The following is a 22,486-nucleotide window of genomic DNA, read 5'->3' on the forward strand; positions in this document are numbered from 1 at the left end:
ATGAACCTCATCAGGTCCAACAAGTATCGACTCTGGCCCCTGGGGATGAACAAGCCCAGGCCCCGGCACAGGCGGGGGCCACCTTGCTGGAAAGCAGCTTGGCAAAGAAGGTCCTGCTGGGCTTCTCAATGAGCTGCCTGCTGGGCAGGGGATCTGTGCCCTTTGCCAAGGGGGGAACTGGTATGTATTGAGACCCCACGGTGAATCCATACACCACAAATAGAAAGGCATGTTATCCCCAGGTTGGCATATTCAAATGGCTAACAAACGGGGTATGGGCTTGGTGCCTTAAACATTTTTGTCCAATCTAGATAATAGAGTTGAAACATGGGAATAAATCCCCCACCCCATCAAAACACTCTTATCAGGAACTGTTTGTGAACCATTTGTTGTGAATCGTGGAATAGAACAATGGAGCATGGCATACCCCAGACTTGTGAACCCTTATTCCAAGCATGTGTCCTTGTTGGGGTTTTCAGGCACCAGGGTTTAAACCTGGAGATCCCACCTGTTATGAAAAAACTACCAGTCAAGGAAACACATTGCAATATGCAGTTTTGCTTACCCACAAAACAAAATGGAATTTTGTGTGGGAAGGAAAAAAAAAAAACCTATGACCCATCAACACGCTCCACTCTTCGATATCCAGCCCCTCAGGGTCCTTTCTGAGCATGTTCAGATGGGAAGATGTACTTTGTACTACCTACTTCCTCAAAATTATTTACATATGCATAAGGCACTTGGGTATGTCACTTTGATCCTGGGGGCCTTTCTTGGGGTCTTTAGAGATCGTTAGTGGTCAACAACTTGGTGAACTTCAGCTGAACTTTCCTGGGGCACCTGCACCCTACTTGTTGTTATAGAACTTCATTTCTTCTCTGTGCTATATGGTTTTGATGGCAACACACCGTTACCCCACTTCCCTCGTCTATTGGTATAGCCCAGCTGCCTCAGAAGGCTTGCCACCCCTTACTGAGCTTATTCAATAGGTTGAGTTAATCATTGCTTTAGTTGCAGCCTCTCCTAGTGATTCTTTATAACTTCATCCCATCAGCGAGGAGAAGCGTCCCGCTCTGCTGCTGAAGGCAGCAGCCTCGAGTCACCAGGCTGCTCCCTACAGGAAGCAATCCCGACTGCCTGGATCTCGCCGCTGAGAGGCTGTATTAAAAAATGGGAGTGTTTTCCAGGAAGGGAAACAAGGCTTGAGCACTCATACTCCGGCTGGTGACTCTCCCAGGCAGCTGCATGTTCCCAGTCCCTCAGCAGGGCAGGTGTAGCCAGGGCCCTGCCAGAGTCAGTAGCAAAACACGCTAGCCCTATTCCTGCAGGAACTACAAACGCCGGGGCGGCTGCGGGGGGCTCTGTGAGTCGGGGTGCCCGGTGCCTGTGCCCAGGGCACATGCCGGCGCCTCTCTCCCTCCTTAGCTCTCGGCTCACCCCCAGGACTGCCCCGGCCAGGCCTGACTCCAGCTGCCCCGGGGGCCCGGAACACCGGGGGGTTGGAGCCTCCCCACTGCACCCCCAGGCAGCCAGCAGGCAGGGGCCTCCCTTGCCCCACGGCCGGCCACAGGCCCCCCTCAGCTGGGACACAGCCCCAGCACAGGCTGTGCCTGCCCAGACCAACATGGCTGCCAGGAGGCTGAGGGTGGGCAAGAGCAGCTCCCAGCATGCCCTGGGAACAACCTGGCCATGGGGTGGTGCCAGGCCTACAGCTCCCAGCATGCCCCGGGAACAACCTGGCCATGGGGCTGCCCCGGGCCTACAGCTCCCAGCATGCCCTGGGAACAACATGGCTGTGGGATGGCCCTGGGCCTACAGCTCCCAGCAGGCCCCGGGGCACACCTTCTCCCAGCAGGCCCCGGGGTGCCCCTGCCCTGCCCTGCCGTCGGGCCCTGCGGGGACACCAACCCCCAGCCCTGGCCCTGCAGGCCCCACAGCCACTGCCCTGGGCTGCTTGAGCACAGGCCCAGGCCCTGGAGCCCCCGTGGGGCAGGGACGAGGGGGAGAGAGGCACCGAGCGACAGGGAGAGGTGGGTCAAGGCAGAGGGGTGGCTGGAGAGGGACAGGAGGCATCCAGAGGGGCAGGGGGTGCGGGAGGGGCTGGGCAGGGATGGAGAAAGGACAGGGACCGGCGAGGAGCAGGCAGAGGGTTGGAGCGGGACAGAGACAGAGAGGCAGGGGGGTGCCCGAGGGAATGCAGGGTCAGCAGCAGGAGAGAGGGACAGGGAGAGGAGCGGAGAGGCGGGAAGGAGGACAGAGGCACAGACCAGCACAGACAGGGTGGGGGACCAGGATGAGCAGGCTGTGACTTTGGCAGTGGGCGGCAAAGCTGCTTCTGTGGGTCTTTCCTTTCCCCCTCTGCCCTTTTCCCCTCCCCACCCTTCCCCTCGGTGAGGCTGTGTCTGTGGTGTGCCTGCTCTGGTGAAAGGAGCTCCTGCGCCAGCCTGAGGGCAAAAGAAGAGGGGCAAGGAGCAAGGTGTTGCAGTCCTTAGTTTGCAGGTTTCATATATCGTCCCTGTTCAGAAAACACAGCGTGAATGTGGGTCTGTGGTGCCGGCAGATTTTTATTCTTTATAGCAATTTCTTTAAATACCGGACTTCATGCAGAAGGTTCACATGGTGCTGTGCTTCTAGTAAACAGAATTGCTTTTATGCATGCTGCAGTCTGGAGGTGGCAAGTGCCAGGTTAGAGATGAAGATGGAAATGAAAGCAAGTGACGCACATGCAGTGGTGATCCTGCCACAAGCATGCTGTGTATTGACATGGGAGAATGCTGCAGGGACTCTCAGAAGTCAAGGTTTTCAGTGCTGTTTCTGTGTTTGATACCCAAGGGATGGTTTCCCTCTGTGTGCGTTTCTGTGCAGGCATGTGCATGGAACATGGGTGTGTCCCTGTGCCGTAAGTGGGACTGATGGCAGCTTTTCATTTCATTCCAACTCAAAAGTAAAGAAAGACTGTACCTGCAAAAGAATTCAAACAACCGTCTTTCTTTCCCAGAGTGAGCATAGAAGCGTGGGGGAGCAGTCTGCAGGTTCAGAACTTGAGCCTGCTCTGGGTGGTAAACCCTCAGGAGAGAAAAGAGAAGCCCCACTTTTTTAACTACAGCTCTGCTTCCCTTAATGTGTCTTCTTGTTAGATTGTGTCGGTGGTCAGTTTAAAAGGACATGATTAAACTGTGCTTGTTTATCAAGATATTTGAGGGTTATTTACGGCCTTAAATCCTCTTACGAGTGGGGCACTCTGTTGCCCTGTGGGCAGTACAATGTCGAGACTGGTAATTTTCGTTTTCTTCCCTAGTGTATGGGTGCATTTATGAAGGCAAGTGTTGGGTCTTATTGGTGCCGCACAAGAAACCAACGTGTGATACCCAGACATTCACTGTTAGAAACAGGAAGAAGCCCTCGCTTCAGATTGTGCAAAAGATGTACCAAGACTGAGGAAAATGGCAAAAAGGGAAGAAATGCCATAGCATAACTTCGGGATGGCAGGTGAGGTTTCCATCAGTGTTCCTCAAATGTAGCAGCCTCATTTTGTTTGCGGATGTGGTGTTGAACTCAAACTACGAGACTAGTTTCCTTTATTGTGGGTGATACTATAGCGCACATACCTTTCATGTCCCAAGTGAAGTTGCCAAGGCTCTAAAACCTCTGCAGAACCACCTCAAATTTTCCTTAGTGTGTGATTTCCTTCAACAGTCAAGTCCAGGTCTGTGGCATACAATAACCCCTCCCCCATTTGGGATCTGGATGTGGCTGATTTTTAATTTAGACTTATCTGCTGTTAAGAGATTTTCTTTTTTTGGTCCAAATAGGGAAATGCTGATTGTGTGCATTCTTTTGCTTTTTCATAGTGTTGTTCCATGTTCAGTCATTTGTTCCTTACAAAAATAATGTATGGGTGTCTATGAAGCTGGAGGTGTTTACGTTCTTGTGGCTGAATGTAGCAGTGGAGCTATCTTGCTGTATTTAAATCAAGAGGAGTGTAATGTAATTTCACTTAAAATCTGGTCTTGGTAGGCAGATCCTACCCTGATAAGCATTTAAAAAAAAAAAATAAAATTAAAAAAATCAAATCTGTGAAGAGGTATAGGTGGAGCACCTGAACTGGTGCAAGGCAGGAATTCTCTCGCTGGTATCCACACATTGCAGAACTGTTGCCATCATGACCGTGAAACAGTGAGCCATTAATGTTAACTACTAGCAGCTTGTGAACCTAACAGTCAAGGTAGAAAATAATGTCCCACTGCCACCTTTTTTAATTTTTTTTTATGTTTTAAAGTGTCTGATTTGATACTTTCTGATGTATTTGAAACCTGTGTCATTATCCTATGTAGTTTGTGACAAGTGTGTGGCAGATGGGACTTTACTGCTTGGAGAGGTGTTGAGATGGAGAGTGGAGAATGGTTTTATGGCACAAGTGTAAAAGTATAAAAAGGGATTAAGAGGCTTGTGTACCTTGCTGCCAGTTCAGTGGCATGAGAATTCCTGTAATGACAAATTCCTTCTGGCTGAGTTTCCACCCAGAGCAACACTAGCAACGGATGTCGTTCCCAAATGGTGAGGTGGTTGTAAACTTCATCAGTAGTAGAAGCTGTGGAGAAAGTCACGAATCGTCTGCTGTTCTGCAAGTCAAGTGCTTGGCTCTTTTGTCACTAGTGTTGATTTAAGGGTACATTGCTTATAAATAGCACTTGACCTTTGTAATTCTTCCTACTGCTAAGTTCTCGGTGCCATAAGAGAACCATTGTGCTGTGAAGGCCCTGTAAACATACGGCAATGTTTGTGTTTATCCATATTGCCTTCCCTTAGATGATGTTATTTTGTAATTTGAAACCTTAGTGGCAGGATTTGGGGCTTTATCCTGATCAGCCATCTAAGGGCCAGCTCTCGGCTGCAGCATAAGTATTCAGGTAGTTTGAGCACCAAATGAAACTTCCACTTGGCTGTCATTTTGGCTTTTCCCTTCCTCTTAATTTTTATATTTTAATAAAGAGTTTAAAGTATTTGGCTTCCTTACAGAAAAAAAACCCAAAAACCAACAGTGCTGTCCTTGTCCTGTCATGATACACCCCTGATCTGGAGGGCAGAAAGCTGAGACCACCAGGAAGATGTTGAGAGGAAGGGGAAGAATGTTAGAGCCATGAGTTGGGTGTTCTTCAGCTGGCCAGATCTGAGGAGATGGAAAAGGTGCCTCCCAGGTAGCTACAGGGAAGCGCAGGAGAGCAGCTGGGAGCCAGAAGTGTCGTGTGGGCATACGAAAGTGCTACGCTGTGGTGTGTCAGGCAAATTATTTTCAGGAAGTTTCACGTTTGTTGTCATTTCCCAAGCTCCTGAGGTGCAGGAATGCTGGAGGCAAGAAGCTGCCAGCATCAACTATGTGGAGAAAGAACACTTCTATCTCCATTTTACTTTCCTCACTTCTATGTTACGGTGGCAGGGCAGTAAAGACCCTGATCCTGACCCGGACCCTGACCCGGACCCTGACCCTGACCCTGACCCTGTGAGTACGCAGGCAGCTTGTGTGGCCAGTGCCGGTGCGGTTCTGGCACAGAGGATCAAGCGCTTCACGCTTCAGAGCTGTCAGGCTGACACTCTTCAGCACTCAATGAAGCTCTAAATTACAGCTAAAGGAAGACAGACAGTTTGCTTCAGAGCTTGATAATGTCATTCTGATCCATCCTTTTGCTTGTTCAGTGGCTACAGAAGGGAGCCACTGCCTTGGTAGGAGCATCCATTGAGTTCTTCCTGTGTGATATTAGAGAATCATTGTGTCTGTTTATGCATGAGATCATTACAGTAGGTGTTTTGAAGATGTTCACATGTGGTACATAAAAACTTTGCCAGTAAAATAGTAAATCCACGCAGTGGGGTCTAAAGCACACAGATCCAGTGCAATCCTCCAAAGGGCTTTGAAAGTGTCTCCCTGAGGGTACAGACCTGGCTGTTGGTGATTCTGTTGAACTGCCTTTTATAGCAGGTTGCTTGGAGAAGTTGCTATGTCAGAAGTCGTCTTCTGCGGGCTGGATGCTGCAAATGGTAGGATGTTTAAGGAAGCAAATGAATAACCTTCAGACTTGGTTTTATTCTTTTAACAGATTGTACACAAATGGGAGGCCTGAGCAGGCTGCTTTTAGCAGGGGAACATGACCTGACTGCACAGGAGGCAAGGAACTCTCTTCTTCTCACTGACCATGAGCCCTCAGTTTCAAGGCAGATCTGAAGAGGAATATTTGACCCATGGGAAATGCAACTTCAGATACGTAACTCAAGTGGGACCGCCGTGTGTGCCCTGTGATAGGAGCCATGTATCCCAAGCGTGAACGTAGAGATTGGGCCCGGTTTTTAGCTTGGTTCAATCTGACCTCTGCTGACTGGTTCTGTGATCAAGAGCAGGCAAGTCTGCCCCCTGAGAGGATGTTGTCATGGGTGGAAGGGTTGAAGTGCAGTGACTGCGTCAACAAACAGGTGGTTTGAAAAGTCTTTTGGGCAAGGGTCTGGTACGCTGGTGTAATGCCTTTTCCCTTTAAAAAAGTCCAGTAAACACAAGTGTTCCTGCATGTGTCCAGTAGCGCTGAGACCTCTGTACTTTCTTTGGACTGATTGTTGTATAAGATCTGGGGGGTTTTGGACAGCTCTGAAAATTGTTCAAAAGGTGTCTTGGTATGTTGGGTGAAATGGGTCATCGCTTCCATAAACCTCTAGCCTGTAAAGAAGAGCTGTGGAAGTAAGGAGATTTTATTTTTTTCTCTTTTTATTGTTACTGGGAGGAAAAGCAGTGATTAGCTATTGACCTGTGATACCCCAGATGCAGGCTGTGCAGTGCATTTGAGGTGGATCACTCCTGTACTGCCAAGACTGAGCCCAGACTCCTCAATGCTTTGCACACTGGCAGTGGAAGTCCTTGTGCAACTGTGGGTACTGGCTTTCTGTGCTGTAGCGTGAAAAATACAAAGCACTGGGGTTAAGGTTTGCAGAGAAGTGGGAAACAGTTGATTATTTTGTGCTAGGAAGAGAATGTCCTGTAGTTTTCAAACTTTGAATGTCTCCACTTGGAATTTAAAAACTGCTTTTAACTCTGTTGCTATGTTTCAGTGGGCGGGAAGGTGTCTTGTAGTTACAGGTGGTCCGTTCCCTTAAGAAGGATCTTTGCCTTCTGAGCTGAGCTTTCTTGGCTTTACATGAAAAGTGCCTCAAGCTGTACGATTTCAGATGGCAGTGAGGGAATTACATCTCCGTGGGGATTTAGAGACAAATCCAGAAGTATGTTGCCTTATTGTTTCAGTATATGAACTTTTCTAAACAGGATTTGCTGGGGTTTGAGCAAGAGACCCACTTCCCACGTGCCTACATAAACCCCGTTTTCTCAGACAGACACATGCATTATGGTTTGTGATGCAATATTTACTTGATTCGTAAGCCGTAGTGTGCTGTGCTCTTCTGGGCTTGTCATAGTCCTTTGAAACACAGCCCTGCGCATCAAAGGGGCAAGCTGTGTGATCTGCTTTCCCCCACAACATGGAGCAATGTAACTGTTGTAAGTACAGGCAGAACAAAACTAGTTGAGGGGTTTGTGGGCTGCTGTTCGAATCATGGTGGGCCAGGAATCAGCCCATGCTTACTAATACATTTAATTGTCATATGCCACCTGAGGGGCAGGACAGTGTCAGGGCATTTTCCCAGGGAATAAAACTGGACATGTCTGCTTCTCTCCGAGGGTCCCCTATGTAAAAAAACATCCTTCAGCACCATCTGGGTGCTTGGTGTTCTCAAAAGGACCCAAAGGGATGAAGTTCACTCCCGCTGCCTGCGTGACAGCAGGAATTATGTCTGCAGCTGTGCTTCTGCGCACTTCGAAACTGCCTCCGTTTCTTTGCTTGGCCAACCAGAAAAAAACAAAAAAAACTAAGCTGACTTGGCAACAGTGTCTTGCAGTCCTCTCTGAAGGAAGTAATTAACCATCATCTCGCAGCTTGTCAATTGTGCACCAAGTGTGAAGAAGAACATGACGTGCACTGTCCTAAGCTCTCAGCAGGTCAGGTTTACTGTCCTCTGGAAACTGTCTGGCTCTTCAGTTTTTCTCCACAAAGGACACATCGTTTGGAGTAGTGATGAGGTGGCCCCCCAGATGCCCCAGCTTTGTTTCTAAGTGCTATTAAAGTATTTTGCCTCCTGGAGAGACTGTGTTCCTCATGAGGAACGGTTACTTCTCAATAAAGCGACCCCCTTTCCGTCTAAAGGGATGGAGCTTGAGACTGTGGAGGTGGAGGTGCTTGGTGAGGGAGGCAGTCAGGCAGTGCCAGTCTGGGGGTGCCCAGCTGCGCAGGGCAGTGACGGCACCTGTGTGCCTGGCGAACGCTTCTCTCGCAGTGTTGCAGGGAGAAGGTGTGAGGGTGCTGGGAGAGAGCCGGCACCCCTGGGAATGACAGCAGCTAAAGGTGAGGGCTGGCTGCGTGGGCAGCAAAGGGTGAGCCAGCCATTCCCTTTGCAAATGCAGTGGAGAGGGAGTGAGCCCCTCCATCAGCACAGCAACGTCTGCTGGGGCAGGGCCAGAGGCACCAGCGCCCAGGGCGGGGCTGGCAGGGGGTCTGAGAGAGCCACTCCGCCACCGCCTTGCTTACTGAGCCTGTGGGGAAATCACTTTGGGGGCAGCGATTAAAAAGTACATGCAAAGTTTTTAGGTCCAATTGGAACACTGAGAAGGGGTTCGGGGCCTTTCTCAGAGCGCCACACGTTGCATAGTCATGTGTCATACACAGATTTGGTGGCTGGTTTCTCGCTTCTAATGCAAACGCGTACGCATCCTCAGTAGCACTGCTGAAGTGTTTTACGAAACACGCATGCTCCCCAAGTGGGATTTTGGCCTCTTTGGGGCAGAACTATTTCAGTTAGAGGTCACCATCTCCCACTACCACAATTATCTTTGTCCTATTTTAAACTCATTTTCTGTTGATGTCAGTGGATCCCAAGACCTGATCAGCTTGTGTTCTCTTGCAGCCAGAACTTTCCTCATTGGAAGTCTTCTTCCTGCACAATTTAGATAACGGTGCTCTTTTCACTACCTGCTCTTGGTTTCTCATTCTGCCAAGGCTGCCTCCCTTGATGAGAAGTCCCTTCATTTGGAAATACTTTCGAGAGTGGGTCAGCTTGGTGGAGGTGTCACCTCAACAGAGGGGAAGGTGGAGGGTCCGATCTCTGCATGTGGCAGGGGCTGCATTAACCCTCATCTCCCGCTGCGTGAATGACCGCAGGCAGAGGCACTGTGCAAGGAACATCAAGCCTTTAATGAATTAAGAAAGACAGATCTGGTAGAGGGCTGGGGCTGCAGTGGGCAGGTGCAGGTCACACGTCAGAGGGATCTGTGCTCCACACCTTCTCTATCAATATATCAACGGTGACTGGGGCAGTGTGGAGCACTTTGTCTCCTGCTGTTCCTCAGGGTTCTGGCTAGCTTGGTGGGCACATAGTTGCTATTGGATGCCCTCTGCTTGCTGCTGCCCCCCTGCTCCCCACTACAGCCCACCGCCATGGCATCCCTGTCCGGCTTCCCCTCCCAGAGGGTTTTGGAGCTTTTTGCCACCGGGCACACCACCATCTTCTTCCTCTTCTTGGGTAGCATGCTGCCCCGTGGGGACGTCTCTGGCATTCTGAGGGTGTCAGCCAAGGTGGGGCACTTGGCCTATTTGCCAGCAGCCTTGCCTGATCTTGTTATCGATTTGTTAATAAGTTAAGATTGATTGACTTTATTTGATTGATTAATTGATTTTATAAAATAATTTTATAAAATTGAAAAATAGAAGGATAAGAAATATTTTAATGAAACTTATAGTTCCACAGTAAAAGCTGCTATGAGATCTTCTGTACGTCTTGTACCAAGGCTAGAAGAAGGGGCTGGAACCATTGTTAAAACTTAGGTAATAACTTTAGGGTTTGAAAGGTTTCTTTGTATTTGACCAGTCTTCTGTATGTAGAGGTGTACTGAAATGTCAGAATATGAGATGAATGGGAACTGGGGAGAGTCGACTGGAACAGCTTGTAGATGCCTGCCAAGAAATCATGAACTTCAGTAAAAGGTAATTCCGGCAGGGGGAGATCGCGACCACCGACTCATACCACCTACCCAAATTGTACCCCAGACCCATTTCTAGACCTTTCTAAGCTTTACTGCGCAGAATCGGATATAGGAGGAGAGTATGTTAATGATTTACGGGAAATATCATGGTTATGCATGAATATTTAATGAATATGTATGAATAAGTTCTATATATGGTGTCTGATTTTGGGACCTGGTGTGCATTGATCGTGAGAGGACTCGCTCACGCACCCGGCCGTTAATAAAGAAGCGTCTGCTTATCTACATCACATTGGTGTTGATAAGTTCTTCATTCCAAGATTTCGGTAACAATCTGGGCACCACCCGGCAGGAGGAGATGCCCGGTGGTGGTGGCAAGTGGGTCAAAATGACCCGGGGCTGCCTCCGCAGCACCTGCTCCACCAGTTGGTCCATGCAGGGTGGATGATGCTGGGGTGCAGTCGGGGGGCTGGCCAGGGGACTCTTCAGCAGGATCTGCTGAGGACTCTCTGGGAGACCCTGGTGGGGACCCTCTGAGCATCCCTTCAAGGGGCTCTCTCTCTGAAGAGTCCTCCTGAGAGGGCTCCATGGGACTCTCTGGCAGCCGGGTGGGGAAGACCGCTGCCAGCCCACCCTGCCTGCCCGTGGTGTCCAGCAAGGGGGATGTTGCCACCCTCTGCCAGGAGGGGTTGGTGTCCTCCGGCATTGTAACCACCACTTGGTCCTTGGGACAGTTGCCCTCCATCATGCACTCTAAGAGGTCAGGGATCCTGTTGAGGGTGGTGGTCAAGACAGGGACATCAGGGACACCATGGTTGGTGTCCTTGCTGTCCCTCAGCCCTGCTGCCAGCGATTGCTCCTTGGAGCAGCCACCCTTTGCCACGTACTCTGAGAACTCCGGGACCTTGTTGAGGAGGGTGGTCGAGCAGGAGCCGCTGAGAACTTCAGAGAGCTCCAGGATGCTGTTGAGCCAGGCGAGCGGGTCACTGCTGTCCATGGTGGACGAATGCTCATCCTGAAACTGCAGATTGTCCTCTGCCAGCTCAGGAAAGGCCTTGTTGAAGGCATCTGGCCCCAGCTCGGGCAGGTCCAGGAGGTTCTCTGGGCTTGCCAGGGTGGTCACCACTTCTGAAAAAGCAAACGAAGCCAAGCCACCCCCAGGGTGATGCAAGCCTTCCTTGGTGCAGGTCACCCCCTATGGGCTCTGCCACCCTGCAGACCTCACCTTGGTGCTTGGTCCTGCTTCTGCCAGAAAGCATATCCAGGGCGGGCTGGCAGGGGTTGGCAGCAGGGATGCCATCCTCGCTGGCCACCACGTCATTGTTAAAGGCCTCCAACAGCTTCTGGGCACTGCCAGGATGGGTGCAGAGCACATGGGGGACATGCACGCAGTGCTAAGCCGCAGGGTGTTGGGGTGGCAGGGGCCCAGCATGTCCAGGGACCTTCAGCACAGTGCAGCCCGTAGGGTAGAGGGGCTGCCCCTGGCCCACGTCCCATGGGCCCAGCCCCACTGGCTGGTAGGGCACAAGTGTCCCCATCACCACTTGCTGTCCCCGGCCATAGGCAGGGGGACAAGGAGCAGGCAGAGGGGGCAGCTGCACACCGCTGGGGAGCTGCAGCAGGTGTGGCAGCTGCACAACCTGCCCCGAGTCCCCCAGGGGCCCCTGCACACCCTGCCAGGTTGCCTGGGCGGGCTGGTGGGTGATGGTGTGGAGCTGGGAAGGCCGAATGGTGATCAGCAGCCCCGGGACAGAGGGCAGCACACCAGCAGTGACCGGTGGTGGCATGGTCAGGGTGGTGAAGCTTGTGCCGGGCACCTCTGATGCCGTCGGCAGCTGGAGGGGGAACCTCTCTGTTGGCAGAAGCGAAGGGGGGTGATGGGGTGAGATGCTGGCTGGCAGAGCTGGTTGGGGGTTACCCGGAGGGCAGGAGCACCACAAGGAGCATGCTGCTCTATGCCGTGGCAGTTGGACAGCGTGGCGTTTGTTGGGGCAAACAGTGTTCTGGGGTTCCATCTCCATGGCGATCATTATGCCAGCACCTGGGTCAGCCAGCGTTGTGACAGTTTGACTTTTAATGACAGAACAACTTCCCATCTCAATGGTTTCCCATCCTGCTGATGCTTTCCTGCCCTCAGCGCTGATTTCCCACCCCCACCATAGTTTCCCATCACAACTGTTTTTTGTTTGGGGAGTTGAGTTTCATGTGAGAAGGGAGTTTTCACCTTAATTTCTGTTGATGTCAGTGGATCCCAAGACCTGGTCAGCTTGTATTCTCTTGCAGCCAGAACTTCCCTCATTTGAAGGCTTCTTTCTGCCTTCTTTCAGCCAGGGCAGGGCTGGGAGGGAGTTTGATGAGCCACTCCTCTACTGCCTTGCTTAGGGACCCTGTGGGGAAATTGCTTTGGGGTGGGGGCAATTCGAGAAAACTGGGACCTCAGAGAAGCGTAGTATCACAGGAAGCTTTTTAGGGTAAAAGACAGCTATCGCTTTCAGGATGGCTGGCATTCACCATCCTAAATGTGTGCTGCCACGGCTCCCTAAGCAACGCAGCCTGCAACCTCAGCACGTGCTGACAGGAGTAACGGAGGCTGGAGCGGAGTGGAGGCCCCGCGGCCAGGCTCTGTTATGCTCCTGCAGGAAGGGGAACTGGACGGTACCACAGAGCTCATGAGATGTCCACTGCCATGATTTTCCCTTTTATAACAAATTCTACTAGGGACGAGCGATGACAGAAAAGGCAGGAATGTGGTTACGCCAGTACTTCACAGTCCCTTGAACTTGTAGTTCCAGCATACTGGATGGATTGTGCCCAGATTCTTTCTTTTCCAGTGAGTCTGGTGGAAGAGAGGCAGCTCCTGCAACCCACCAGACTCCTTGGAATTTAACTTCTTGCGCTGGCCCTTGGCACTTTGACTCTGGGACTTCCAGTCCCAACTTGATTAGTGTTGCCCAAATGTTTTTCATTGCACCTGTAATGCTTTCTGGCCCTTCTGCCCCGCTGAGGATGCCATCGATGTATCGATACACTGTGAGGCCAGGTGGAATGGTGATCTGTGCTAAGGCTGTGGCCAGAGCATTGTGAGCGATAGTGGGGCAGTGTTTGTATCCTTGCAGAAACCTGTTTGAAGACATACTGAGTCCCACTCCAGGCAAAGGCAAACCGGGCTTTTTCTTGTGCATGGAGCAGAATCACGAGGAATGCATCTCTAACACGTAAAGCATCTAAAGCTAACCTAACATCTATGTTAACCCTAATGTCCCACAAAAATCACTGGGTAGCTAGGTTACTGGCAATGAAAGGAGAGGAAACAGCACTGTGAGAATGAAAATATCCCACTAAGTCAATTTTTTTGTCTACCTATACAGCAGAAGTGTTCTTTCGTGTTAAAGTCGGAGTATGTTCTGATTTGCACTGCCCCACTAAATGGTTTTATGCTGTAAAGGTTTACTAAGAAATAATTGTTAGTGTTCTTCCTGGTTATGCACCCACATCTTATAATGAAAAAAATTAGATGATAACGTCTTTGCTGTGCTACACTGTTCTATAACTGAGAGTTAGGTTGTGTTTTCATTTTAAGCATTCTCAAAAAAATACGGATAATTACAGCTTTTACTAACAGCACTGCGGCAAATGTGAATTCACTGGTGGGCTTTTAAGCCTCACCTCGGCATATTTGATGTAGGAACAAACATTACAAGTACTCTAGTATTTTTGCCAATGCTTTCCTGCACAAATTGTATTAAAAGCATAGATTCTTCTGGTCTTCCATGCAGAAAGTATGGTGAGAATAAATCTGATATTAAAATGACTTCTTCAGATGTCAGAGGTTTATTTAGAAATGTCCACTACCTGTATTTTTTCTTATTTACTTGCAGTGGGTCATAACAACCTGCAGAGAAGATATGCAAAGTACGTCATCTCTATTATTTCCATTCCTGGGTTATGATAGGATTTGGCACAGAATTTTAGATCAGTTGCAAAAAGTAATGCTGGGCCACGCATATTCAGATTGATCCATGATCCCAGGCAGCTGTATGGGATTTGGTAATTTTCTTTAATAAGTAAAGGAAAACTGCATGTATTATGGAAATGAGAATTTAGTGAGACAAAGCGCAGGTCCAGTTCCTTTTTGACTACTACACAGAGATATTCTAACATATCAAACGAGAAGAATTTCTAAAGAAGTAGACCTTTCTGAGCTGGAGAAGAGATAGATGAAATAGAAAAGATAGAACTAAATTCTGCAGCAAAATATTGCCTCTAAAGGAAGATGTAGTGTTTTTTTTTTCTTTCACGGAAGCAAACCAACAATTACTGTGCGATTCTCCAAACTGGATATTTGCAAAAAGCTGTGTAGCGTGGTTTTCAGTAGTATAAAAAGCAAAAGCTCTTCAGGGTTTCAAGTACATCTTTGCAACAGCTGTTAAAAATATGCAAACACGCAGATTGTTCCACTGTATGAAAACACCTTCATTTACTACTTATTTGTCATACAGGGAGTAAACTAGCAGTGACGACCATTGGAAAGTTTTAGATGAATAAATAAATCCTCCAAACCAGGAAAAATACTGTGCTATCAGGTAGCTGCAGCTTTTCTGTGTGAGCTTATTATTCATGTAGAGACTTTTTCTAAATGTGTCACTTAAGGCAGGGATGGCTTCTAATTCTAAAAAGCCATTTGCCTAGAGCAGTCGCTCATGTGCCACATACAGGATTTTTATGCTAACATTATTAAAAAATTTCCCTAGAAAATTTTCCACCTCCTTCGAGTAAATACAACCGATGTCCCTAACTGTCTCAGTTTCCTATTCCACCATAGGTTGCTGTATTTCAAAGACAAAGTTAACCAACGGCTGGTTACTAACCGAAGGCTCAAACCAATTTTTGCAGCAGTCAGGTAGAGAGTTGCCATTTAGTCTGGACCCACTGAAGTGCCAATGTAAATATAAACAAAATAAGGTATATCAAACTTTAGGTTCTCTAGCAAAACAATGGAAAGAATATGAAAACTACATCTTGTCTACTGTCTGTTTCCCATATGTGTGGTGATCGGCTCCCTGGAAAACAAGAGGCTGGGCTGGTCCTGGCTGTGCCCATGAATATGCCAGCTGAGTGCTAGGTGGTAGCAAGGAGAGCACTAAAGAAAAGCACAGACCCATTGACCCAGCACCACCGTTCTCATGTTCTTCATGCATGTGAGGCCTGTTAGCCATTGTACATGTATTTATTCTAACACGGGACATCAGTCAACAGTCACAACACCGGTGGATTACCAGCACTTCATCATATGCTTCACATATAGAGTTAAAGGAGAAATTTACACAGACGTGGGTACCACTAGGTTTGCTTTAATCGCCACTCAGAGCTGGGCCACCACCCCAGCAAGTGGCAGAGAGCAAAGGGATACAGCACAGCTTATATACGCTTATCAAATCATTATTTTGTCAATGCCCGAGGTTTTTAGAAGTTTCCTTTGGTCTTGTCCGTTCTGCAAATCCATCACCTGACCCTGTCCCTGTTGATTCATCTATTTGCTTCCAGTCTCTGCCTTGGTTCCAAGCTCCTCCTCGGATCTTTCTGCCTGCTTTAACTCACACACTCCTTCAAGCACACTTAGTCTTTGAACAAGCAATTCCTATTCACATATACTGATTTTTTTTCTCAAAACACCTGTGTTTCTGCGAGCACCTTTGTGCACAGTTGATCATCTGTTGTTTCTCTGTTCTCCCACTGATCAACTGGACTGGGTTTTAAACCAGGCTTGGAATAGGGCTACACTAGGGACAGGGCCTGGTTCTGCCATTTTAGCTGCTTTAGCACTTTAAATTTCTGAATTCAAAACACATTTTCTTTAACAAGCAATACCAGAACAATGGAGAACAATTAACAATGGTTTGGTCACTGCTGTGACAAAATAATGACAATTATTATTTCTGGTGTAGGTTGCTGTATGCCATATTTATGAAACTAGGATTTGCCGGAAGAAAAATGTTCTATTTCACACCCACAGATGAGCTCCCTGAGATAGGCATCCACGTTTTAACAAGCCTTTACATCAAAGGCTGTAAACGAGCTCAGTCTGCCCAACCAGCTGGGAATCTTGTGTTGTTCCAGGCACATCTTTTTGTCCCATTCAATACCTTGTCTGTGTGATTTGCCTTTTTGTCTGTCTTGTGCTCTCCTGCTAAAGACTTTATAGGCTTCAGTTTTCTGATACTGCTCCAGCTCCTGCATCTAATGCTCCTTATCTCTATCTGCTCCATCAAGGTATTGCTGAAACAAAGAAGTCCAAGAGTACCAGGGAGTTGCCTCCCCTTCAGGAGGAAGGGAAGAAAAACAACTTGCCCGATGAAGTGCTGATCCATTTAACCTATGCAAACAGGAAAGGAGCGAAGAAACAATGAGAATGTACATGAGATGCAAAGACACAGGATTTCTGGATAATATTACTGTATTCTGGTGTCTGTTGTGTCCATGTCTCCCCACCACCACCCCCCCGGGTTGTTTTTAAATTCAAATCACTGTTCTGTTAACTCTTTTTTTTTTTTTTTTAGATCAAGCTTTAACGTTCAGACCCGTAACTGCAGGGTTCCAATAAGCCCTTGTTTTTGTGCCCCACGGACAAAAATGCACTACCATTCTACAAGCACACACTTTTCCCATCTGAGAGGCAAACAAAACATCATGGCTATTGGAAAAGAGTAGCATAAATATAAAAGAGCCTAGGTGATATCAATTTAAGCTATCTATGTTTAGGTTAAAAGAAAACCTCAGGCTAGGAAGAAAAAAATATTTCACACGTGTATAATAGAATGAGCTTAACTGGAGAATTCTTTAGGGGGACCGATGAACTGAAAACCATTTAAGAAGTGATCACAACACTTGCTAAAGGGATCCTTTCCAGAAAAAAAAAAAAAAAAAAAGTTGTTGAGCAAGTTTTTCACCCAGTGAGTTTAAAATTCAATGGAAATAAGTATTCAAATCAGAGTGAACATTAGTCACTGGGTATGCCTTTTATTTTCATCGCGTCATCACAACAATACATGCAATAGTTATAAATTTCATGCATTTGCAAACCTGTTTTGATGCTGCTGAGGAAACAGTTAACATTCTAGATTGGGGTGCAGATTTAGTGGTGCTGGGTTTGCATTTCTTTTCGACCCTGTATTCTTCCAGAAGACATTAATTCTTCTCTTCTGTCTCCAGCAATGCGCTGCTGACAGAGTACAGTGACCAAGTCAAAAACAGCAGAAGTTTTTCCTCAGCTTGTGTCTTGGATGAATTGTTTTGATCAGTAAGAAGGAGTTCTACTGTACTACCTGTAAGTAGATGTCCTGGGTTTTCTAGCGCAGATCTATACAGTTCTTTTTTTCTTATAAAACTTAAACAAGAAGAATGATTTTTAGGGTGTTTGCTGTATGACTATAGGAATGGTCTTTTTCTAGGGGAGACTCACTATTTGGTCAGCTCAACCAGTCCTTATTTCAGTCATTTCCAGTCAGCTCAGTGGTCCTTATGCTCACCACACAAAAGAAGGAGCAGGACTACCAGGCTGGAACAGGGGAAGCGCGAGACTTTCCCTTCAATTGTTGTATCGGACAACTAGTTTGCTAGTTGCTGCAGCTCAGACAGACCAGGACCCCAGGGAACGGGACCCCCGCGGCCTGGGACCGCGACCAGGACCCCGGGGACCGGGACCCCCACGGCTCGCGACCGGGACCGCGACTGGGATGCCCAGGACCGAGACCAAGACCCCAGGGACCGGACCCCCATAGCTTGGGACTGAGATCCCCGCGGCTCGGACCCAGACTGGGATCAAGACCCCCGGGACTGGACACCCGTGGCTCAGACCAGGGCCCGGGTCAGAGACCCCCGGGGACTGGGACCCCAGCAGCTCGGGACTGGGACCCCCGCGGCTCGGGACTGGAACCAGGACTTCAGGGACTGAGACCGTCGCGGCTTGGGACCGGGACCGCCACAGCTCAGGACCGGGACCCCGGGGACCGTCGCGCCTCGGGACCGCGACCGGGACCCCGGGGACCAAGACCTCTGTGGCTCGGAACCGGGACCCCAGGGACCGGGACTCCTGCAGCTCGGGACAGGACCCTGCAGCTCAGGACTGGGACCTCCGGACCCCGGGGACCAGGACCCTCACGACTCGGGACCAGGAACCCCACAATTCGGACCAGGACCGGGACCCCTGCGGCTCGGGACCAGGACCCTCGCAGCTCGGACCGCAACCGGGACCCCGGGACTGGGACCCCAGTGGCTCGGGACCCTGGGGACCGGGACCCCAGTGGCTCGGGACCAGGACCCCCGCGGCTCGTGACCAGGACCCCGGGGACCTTGACCACCGAGGCTCGGGACCGCAACCAGGACCTTGTTGAACCGGGACCCCCGCGGTTTGGCACCGGGACCCCCGCAGCTCGAGACTGGGACCCCAGGGACCTTGACCACCGAGGCTCGGGACCGCGACCAGGACCTTGGTGAACCGGGACCCCCGCGGCTTGGGACCGGGACCCCCACAGCTTGGAACCGGGATCCCGGGGACCTTGACCACCGAGGCTTGGGACCGCGACCAGAACCTTGGTGACCGGGATCACCACGGCTCGCGACCAGGACCCCCGCGGCTCGGGACAGGGACCCCAGGGACCTTGACCCCCACGGCTCGGGACCGGCACACCCGCAGCTTGGGACCGGGACCCCCGTGACCGGGACCCCGGGGACTGGGACCCCCGCGGCTTGGGACCGGGACAGGTACCCCCCGGACCGTGACGCTCATGGCTAGGGACCGGGACCAGGACCCTCAGAACCGAGACCCCCGCAGCTCGGACCGGGACTGGGACCGAGACTCCCGGGACCAGAAATCCCACGGCTCGGACCAGGACCGGGACCGGGACTCCTGGGAACAGGACCCCTGCAGCTCAAGCTGGACCTGAAACCAGGATTGCCAGGACTGGGATGACCGGGACCATGTCCACTGCGGCTTGGGATAGGGACCGGGACACCCGCGGCTGGGGACCGGGACCCCAGCGGCTCAGGACAGGGACCCTGGGGACCTTGACCCCCGTGGCTCGGACTGGGACCGAGACTCCTGGGACCAGAAATCCCGCGGCTTGGACCAGGGACCGGGACTGGGACTCCCGGGACCGGGACCCCCGTGGCTCAGACCAGGCCCGAAACCAGGACCGGGATGACCGGGATGACCGGGACCATGTCCACTGCAGCTTGGGACAGGGACCAGGACACCCGCAGCTGGGGACCAGGACCCCCGCAGCTCGGGACCGGGACCCCGGGGACCGGGACACCTGCGACTAGGGACCGGGACAGGGACCAGGACCCCCTGGACCGTGACGCTCGTGGCTAGGGACCGGGACAGGGACCGAGACTCCCAGGACCAGAAACCCCGTGGCTCGGACCAGGGACCAGGACCGGGACTCCCGGGACCGAGACCCCCATGGCTCAGGACCAGGACAGGGACAGTTATCCCCATGGCTCGGACCGGGACTGGGGCCAAGACCCCGGGACCGGACCCCTGCGGCTCAGACCAGGGACTGGGACCTGGACCCCCAGGACTGGGACCCCCACAGCTCAGACGGGGATTCTCGCAGCTCAGGACTGGGACCTGGACCACTGGGATCCAGTGACCCCGGTGGCTCAGGACCGAACCAGGCCCCGGACCCCTGCAGCTCGGGACCGGGACCCCGGGGACCAGGACCCTAGTGGTTCGAGACCGGGACCGCCACCCCCGGGACCTTGACCCCCGTGGCTAGAGACCGGGACCGGGACCCTCAGGACGGGACCCCGGCAGCTCGGACTGGGACCAGTTCTAAGACTTCCGGGGCTGGGACACCCGCAGCTCGGGACCAGGACCAGGATCCCCAGGCCGGGACCCCCGTGGCTCGGATCACGGACCGAGACTGGGACCCCCATGACTCGAACGGGAACCAGGACTGGGACAGCCGGAACCGGGACCCCCACGGCTCGGATCAGGGACCAGGACTGGGACCCCTGGGGACCAGAACCCTCTGTGTCTCGCACCAAGACCAAGACCTGGGGACCGGGACCACTGCGGCTTGGGACAGGGACCAGGACCCCCGTGGCTCGGACCAGGACAGGGACTGGGACCACCAGGACCGGCGCCCCCACGGCTCGGGACCACGACCGGGACGAGGACCTCTGAGGTCGGGACCAGGACCAGGACCCCCGCGGATCGGGACTGGAACTGGACTGGGACGCCCATGGCTTGGGATTTGGATGACCAGGACTGGGACCCCCACGGCTCAGACCGGGACCGTGACCCCCAGGACCGGGACCCCTGTGGCTCGGGACCGAGAGCGGGACAGGGACCCCCGGGCTCGAACCAGGAACCCCGGGACAATGACCCTTGCAGCTCGGACCGGGCCGGGACCGGGAACCATGGGGCTTGGACCAGGACCGGGACTGGGACACCGGGACCGGGACCCCCGTGGCTTTGATAAATGAATTGTAAAGGCAAACCAGCTTGTTTCGTCATGACTTGTGGAAATACATCTGGATCCTGTGCTGACATGCTATTTTGTTTTGCTGCAAACCACACAAGTCTGCATCTAGAGAGGACAACGTATCAGTCATCACCAGTGTCCTTACACAGCCTCTTTACAGCCCTCACTGCCTGAAACTGCAGGCGTTCTTTTGCCTTTTCCAAGCATCCAAGTGATGAGTTTTGCCTCAATATTGCCTCCACAACATTTTATTTTTCTTCAGTATTTTCAGTTGACTCCTAATATAGTTTCACATACGAAGCACTTGTGTAGATCATTAAAAAAAAAAAACACCCACCATGAATAGTGTATCTAAGTATTTTGCCACAATGCAGGTATGTTTTTTAATTATAATTTCCAGTTCAGTACCAGGGTTACTTTAAATAATTTAATTCTTCTTCTAAATGCTTTACCAAAACACGTAACAAATTCTCCCCCTATGAATGCTCTGCCAGTGCACGCTATGAGCTTGGCAACTTGATTGCTTGCTCAAAGTGATGATATTTTGCTTCACAAAAGTATTTTGCAGAGTTGTCAATCCATGTTTCAGTCTTAATATTTTATCTTTTCTCACTTGTCCGACCAAAGAATCATATTTATCTTTATGTTGAGTTTCGTAGTGACGATGCAAATTGTATTCCTTGAACGCAGACACTGAATTCTGGCATATCAGGCAAACAGCTCTTTCTTTGTACTCCGTGAAAAAATAATCAGAAGTCCACTTTTCTTGGAACACCCCGCACTCGGAGTCAATTTTTCTTTTTTTTTGACATGATGGTGCGTGCGCTTCCCACTGGTGCTGGCTTGCTTGTCCTGCCCGGGAGCTGGAGGGAGGGAGGGAGGGAGAGACGGGGCAGCCACCCCCCTTGCTGATGCCACCACCCCCCTCCTCAGCCCGGCCGTGCAGTCCGGACAGGGTGGCCAGAAGGGACTGAAGGGACTTTGCCGCGCCGGGTCTCTGGCGATTCGCCTGAGTTGGCTGGACCTCGCAGTGCAGAGGCTGCCGACTGAGCTTGACCGGCAGAGGAGATGCCCACACCTCTCGCCCGCCGCGCATGGCAAAGGAGGAGGAGGAGGAGGAGGAGGAGGGGCGGGGGGGGAGGGGGAAAGGAAAAAGCTCCTTTCTTGAAACTGGAATGGCAGAAGGTGCCATAGTGTTTTAACGTATGTGGACAAAATTATTCTTTAGAGAGCCTCAGTTTACTTTTAATGACTCAAGAACCCAAAGCCAGAGTATGCGGTGCATTTGTAGTTTTTCAGTTGAGCTTTTACTCCCAGTTCGTTTGGAGCACAAGGCTAAAGTGCGTCTGATACCATCAGTACATACCATTTAGCCCATAACAATCATCCAGAAAGCATCAAGTAACCTCTCTGTTACTTTCTGGCCAAAGTGCTTATCCACAATGCAAAGTCAAACGGCTTAGCTTGAAACAAGAAAAAGCCGAGAGAGGGTTTCCACAGCTGTCACCTAAAGGTTCCCAGCTGAGAGGCACGTCTACAAGTGCTTTCATTTCTCAAGTCTCAACTAAACTCCTGGCTCACTCTGGCATGATCTGAAGAGCCCGAGACTGAGCGGCCATGGTGCTGGAGCAATGCCCACTGGTTTCCCGCTGCTGCCCTGACAGCCTTGCAGCATGAACAAGGCAAGGTGATGCGGAGTGTCTCTGAGGAGCTCTAACTAACATAGTCCCAAGGTCTTAAGGTGGCTGTGTAGACAGAGTAATAACGAGGAGCGGCTGGCATACAATGCCCGTCTGCCTCTGCAGTCAGCTAAAAATTTAATTGCATCCTTGGCTTTGTTTTACACAATTCACTATTGTGCCTGGAGGCTCCTGCATCTCTGCTGTACATCTCCACTGAGGACCCAGAGATGGAGACCTGAACTTCTGCT

The 22,486-nt window shown here is 50.9% G+C and overlaps 1 long non-coding RNA gene across 1 annotated transcript; it reads left to right on the forward strand.

Moving 5' to 3' along the window:
* Positions 1 to 1,878: 1,878 nt before the first annotated feature.
* On the forward strand, positions 1,879 to 18,197 carry LOC129735110 (uncharacterized). Its single transcript, XR_008730563.1, has 5 exons — positions 1,879 to 2,030; positions 6,096 to 6,269; positions 16,340 to 16,480; positions 16,627 to 17,393; positions 17,518 to 18,197. It is a non-coding gene; the product is annotated as an uncharacterized LOC129735110 (long non-coding RNA).
* Positions 18,198 to 22,486: the final 4,289 nt, after the last annotated feature.

This window comes from Falco cherrug, unplaced genomic scaffold (assembly GCF_023634085.1).
Source record: "Falco cherrug isolate bFalChe1 unplaced genomic scaffold, bFalChe1.pri scaffold_35, whole genome shotgun sequence".
NCBI classification, from domain to species: Eukaryota; Metazoa; Chordata; class Aves; order Falconiformes; family Falconidae; genus Falco; species Falco cherrug.